This window comes from Miscanthus floridulus, chromosome 13 (assembly GCF_019320115.1).
Source record: "Miscanthus floridulus cultivar M001 chromosome 13, ASM1932011v1, whole genome shotgun sequence".
Taxonomy (NCBI): Eukaryota; Viridiplantae; Streptophyta; class Magnoliopsida; order Poales; family Poaceae; genus Miscanthus; species Miscanthus floridulus.
Window position 1 is genome coordinate 67,923,709 of NC_089592.1, and position 5,209 is coordinate 67,928,917.

The 5,209-nt window shown below is 41.3% G+C and overlaps 3 non-coding genes across 3 annotated transcripts; all 3 read left to right on the forward strand.

Moving 5' to 3' along the window:
* The first annotated feature begins 502 nt into the window (after positions 1-502).
* On the forward strand, positions 503-611 carry LOC136502468 (small nucleolar RNA R71). Its single transcript, XR_010770604.1, has one exon. It is a non-coding gene; the product is annotated as a small nucleolar RNA R71 (small nucleolar RNA).
* Positions 612-2,422: 1,811 nt separating this feature from the next.
* LOC136502367 (small nucleolar RNA R71) lies at positions 2,423-2,530 on the forward strand. The gene has a single exon (XR_010770524.1). It is a non-coding gene; the product is annotated as a small nucleolar RNA R71 (small nucleolar RNA).
* Positions 2,531-4,335: 1,805 nt separating this feature from the next.
* LOC136502344 (small nucleolar RNA R71) lies at positions 4,336-4,443 on the forward strand. The gene has a single exon (XR_010770505.1). It is a non-coding gene; the product is annotated as a small nucleolar RNA R71 (small nucleolar RNA).
* The last annotated feature ends 766 nt before the right edge of the window (positions 4,444-5,209 follow it).

Sequence of the window (5,209 nt, forward strand, 5' to 3'; positions counted from 1 at the left end):
AGCGTGGTTGATTGAAATTATTAAAATTATTACCTTGATAGTTACCTTGTTAATTACATTGGTAGTTTGGTCTCTGTTGTTGCTTTGATCCTTGATTCTGTTGAGGTTGAAAGTAGTTGCTGTTGTTGACAAAGTTCATATCCTCTTGGGTTTCAGGACAACTGTTCCCTGAGTGCCCAGCCACTCTTCACATGTCATGTGAGAATCATGAATGTACATGAGTTCTTGCTTCTCATTGGCTCGATCTTCAAGCTTCTTCATCAGCAGGTCCATCTTGGTAGATAGCATGTCTACCTCCTTGACTTGATGCATAACTCCACCTCTCTTGCGGGTCTGAAGACATTCTTCATTCCAAACTTGGTTGAAGGCCATCTTCTCCATAAGAGCTATTGCAGTTGGTATGGTGAGTGATAGGAATGCACCTCTAGCAACAACATCCATAGTCTTACAGGTACTGTTGGTCAACCCATGGTAGAAAGTCTACATGAGTAGCCAATTCTCCATCCCATGATGAGGACATTCCACAATGTAATCTTGAAAGCATTCCCATGCCTCAGGGACAGATTCATCATGTTGTTGCTGAAAGCTTGAAATTCTTCCACGTAGAGCATTGGTCTTGCCTATGGGAAAGAACTTTGCTAGGAAGATAGTGGAGCAGTTATCCCATGTAGTATTTCTATCTTTGTTGGTGTAGAACCATTGATTTGCCTTTCCCAATATAATAGGTGTATCATCTTCTTCTTCACCCATGTCTAGAACCATGAAGTAGGCAGGGGCAAATTGATCGTGTATTCTTACCATGACATCTTTTGCTATTCCTTCTGGAAATTAGATTGATTGGTCAGCCATCGGTAATTGCATATATGTAGGGAACAAAGGTTCATCACCGAATAAGTATTTATACGTTACCTTGAACATTATTTTGACACCCAACCCAATGTCGTAGAAGGTCTTGTGAAAAATTCTTTGTCTAATGGTACACTCGATCATGGGTACTCCTAGGTCATCCTTATTAGCAAGGAATGGTGAAGCGAGGAGGTGGTCATACTCTGATCAAAGTGTGTTGATCATGTTAATTGATTCTCTTTGAGGCTGCCTGGCCTTGTTCTTCCTCCATCTCCTGTTCTTCTTCTTCTTGGTCACTGTTGTCTCTTCGATAGGTGTGGTGTCTGTAGATGTGCCAAAGATTGTAGGATGCGGTTCTTCAAAGAAAACCTCTCCTTCCTATCCTTGATTGTGAAACAAAACTTAGCACTATCTGCGTAGATGATGGCTTTTGCAGTGCTTAGGAAAGGTTAGCCCAAAATAATGGGTGCCTTACATCTCCCCCTATTTCCAGAACCACAAAGTCTACAGGAACATATGATTGTCCCACTCGAACAATGGCATCTTCAAGAACTCCCTTGGGGTAACAGAGTGACTGATCTACAAGCTACAAACACAAGTTTGTGTACAACAAACTATCTCTATTAATTTGATCATAAATTACCTTAGGCATGATGTTGACACTTGCTCCGAAGTCACAGACAACTTCTTGAAAAATGTGAGGTCAATGGCGACGGGGATGACAGGTCTCCCTGGATCGCTCTTCTTTTCTAGCAAGGTATAGTCTATCCACCTTCCCATCGATGGTTGTATATAATAATATGCTGCATTGTGAATATCGACAAGTTTTGTAGTTTCTAGATCTTTTGGTTGCCCCAGAATCTTACCTTTATCAGACGAAGGAACAACAACTATGAGCTGAGCTATGAGCTGAGCTATTCGTGATTCTACCATTTTATTAAAGCTATGCTGGTTCTTAATGGCAGAAGCAAAGCTATCCATTCTATTCTTTATGTTCTCTAGAATTTTTCATTGATAGCTACATGTCTAGATAATCCCTCCATAAGTTCGGATTGGCTAGCAATTAATTCACTCAAGGGTGGTTGATTGAAATTATTAAAATTATTACCTTGATAGTTACCTTGTTAATTACCTTTGTAGCTCGGTCTTTGTTGTTGGTTCCATCCTTTATTCTGTTGAGGACGAAAGTAGTTGCTGTTGTTGACAAAGTTCACATCCTCTTGGGTTTTAGGACAGCTATTCCCTGAGTGCCCAGCCACTCTTCACATGTCATGCGAGAATCATGAATGTGCATGAGTTCTTGCTTCTCATTGGCTCGATCTTCATGCTTCTTCATCAGTAGGTCCATCTTGGTAGATAGCATGTCTACCTCCTTGAGTTGATGCATACCTCCACCTCTCTTGCGGGTCTGAAGACATTCTTTATTCCAACCTTGGTTGAAGGCCATCTTCTCTAAAGAGCTATTGCAGCTGGTATGGTGAGTGATAGGAATGCACCTCTAGCAACAGCATCCATAGTCTCACGGGTACAGTTGATCAACCCGTGATAGAAAGTCTACATGAGTAGCCAATTCTCCATCTCATGATGAGGACATTCCATAATGTAATCTTGAAAGTGTTCCCGTGCCTCAGGGGCAATTCATCATGTTGTTGCTGAAAGCTTGAAATTCTTCCACGTAGAGCATTGGTCTTGCCTATGGGAAAGAACTTTGCTAGGAATATAGTGGAGCAGTTATCCCATGTAGTATTTCTATCTTTGTTGGCGTAGAACCATTGATTTGCCTTCCCCAATATAATAGGTGTATCATCTTCTTCTTCACCCATGTCTAGAACCATGAAGTCGGTAGGGGCAAATTGATCGTGTATTCTTACCATGACATCTTTTGCTATTCCTTCTGGCAATTGGATTGATTGGTCAGCCATCTGTAATTGCATATATGTAGGGAACAAAGGTTCATCACCAAATAAGTATTTATACGTTACCTTGAACATTATATTAACATCCCAACCCAATGTCGAAGAAGGTCTTGTGAAAAATTCTTTGTCCAGTGGTACACTCGATCGTGGGTACTCCTAGGTCATCCTTCTTAGCAAGGAATGGTGAAGTGAGGAGGTGGTCATACTCTGATTAAAGTGTGTTGATCATGTTAACTGATTCTCTTTGAGGCTACCTAGCCTTGTTCTTCCTCCATCTCCTGTTCTTCTTCTTCTTGGTCACTAGTTGTCTCTTCGGGTAGGTGTGGTGTCTGCAGATGTGCCAAAGATTGTAGGATGCGGTTCTTTAAAGAAAACTTCTCCTTCCTATCCTTGATTGTGAAACAAAACTTGGCACTATCTGCATAGATGATGGCTTTTGCGGTGCTTAGGAAAGGTCAAGCCCAAAATAATGGGTGCCCTTACATCTCCACCTATTTCTAGAACCACAAAGTCTACAGGAACATATGATTGTCCCACTCGAACAATGGCATCTTCAAGAACTCCCTTAGGGTAACAGAGTGACTGATCTGCAAGCTACAAACACAAGTTTGTGTACAACAAACTATCTCTATTAATTTGATCATAAATTACCTTAGGCATGATGTTGACACTTGCTCCGAAGTCACAGACAACTTCTTGAAAAATGTGAGGTCAATGGCGATGGGGATGACAGGTCTCCCTGGATCGCTCTTCTTTTCTAGCAAGGTATAGTCTATCCACCTTCCCATCGATGGTTGTATATAATAATATGTTGCATTGTGAATATCGACAAGATTTGCAGTTTCTAGATCTTTCGGTTGCCCCAGAATCTTACCTTTATCGGATGAAGGAACAACAACTATGAGCTGAGCTATTTGTGATTCTACCATTTTATTAAAGCTATGCTGGTTCTTAATGGCAGAAGCAAAGCTATCCATTCTATTATTTATGTTCTCTAGAATTTTATCATTGGTAGCTACATGTCTAGATAATCCCTCCATAAGTTCGGATTGGCTAGCAATTAATTCACTCAAGGGTGGTTGATTAAAATTATTAAAATTATTACCTTGATAGTTACCTTGTTAATTACCTTTGTAGCTCGGTCTTTGTTGTTGGTTCCATCCTTGATTCTGTTGAGGACAAAAGTAGTTGCTGTTGTTGACAAAGTTCACATCCTCTTGGGTTTCAGGACAGCTGTTCCCTGAGTGCCCAGCCACTCTTCACATGTCATGCGAGAATCATGAATGTGCATGAGTTCTTACTTCTCATTGGCTCGATCTTCATGCTTCTTCATCAGTAGGTCCATCTTGGTAGATAGCATGCCTACCTCCTTGAGTTGATGCATACCTCCACCTCTCTTGCGGGTCTGAAGACATTCTTCATTCCAACCTTGGTTGAAGGCCATCTTCTCCACAAGAGCTATTGCAGCTGGTATGGTGAGTGATAGGAATGCACCTCTAGCAACAACATCCATAGTCTCACGGGTACTGTTGGTCAACCTATGATAGAAAGTCTACATGAGTAGCAATTCTCCATCCCATGATGAGGACATTCCACAATGTAATCTTGAAAGTGTTCCCATGCCTCAGGGACAATTCAATATGTTGTTGCTGAAAGCTTGAAATTCTTCCACGTAGAGCATTGGTCTTGCCTATGGGAAAGAATTTTGCTAGGAAGACAGTGGAGCAGTTATCCTATGTAGTTTTTCTATCTTTGTTGGCGTAGAACCATTGCTTTGCCTTCCCCAAGATAGAATGGGAAGAGGCAAAGTAATATGACATATTGAGTTACTCCTTTGATGGTGAAGGTGCTACATATCTCCAAGAAGTGTTGGAGATGTGCACTCAGATCTTCATGTGCCTTTCCACAAAACTGGCTTGCGTGCACCATGCTGATGAGGGCTGGCTTGAGCTTGAATCCATTATCTTTGACATTGACTATTGGTCTAGTACGGATGTTGGCCGTAGTTGGAGCAGAGAATTAATGGAGAGTCATGTTAGCCATAGCTTCAAATTCAGGTGTTAAGTGTTGCCTTATCTTGTTGTCTTCCAACTTTAAAGCAAAAAACATTCTTGAGTTTAGCTCTAGTCCTCCTGATTAATGCTTCTGGATCTTCAATGTAGTTTGTTGGACGGTCAAAACCAGTCATATATTACCTTTGAAGGGTCGAGATGGTGGACTAGAGGGGTGGGGGGTGAATAGTCTTTTCTAAAATTAATCACGTCGGCTAACCGATACAAATGCGGAATTAAAACTATCGGTCTAGCCAAGACTATACCCCACTATATATGTTCACTAGCACCTTGCAAAGATAACAATTATGCAACAAAGGTGCCGGGCTAGTTAGAGCTCTCCTAAACAATTCTAGGAGCACGGTTACACAAACCTATGCCACTAGTTCTTTAAGC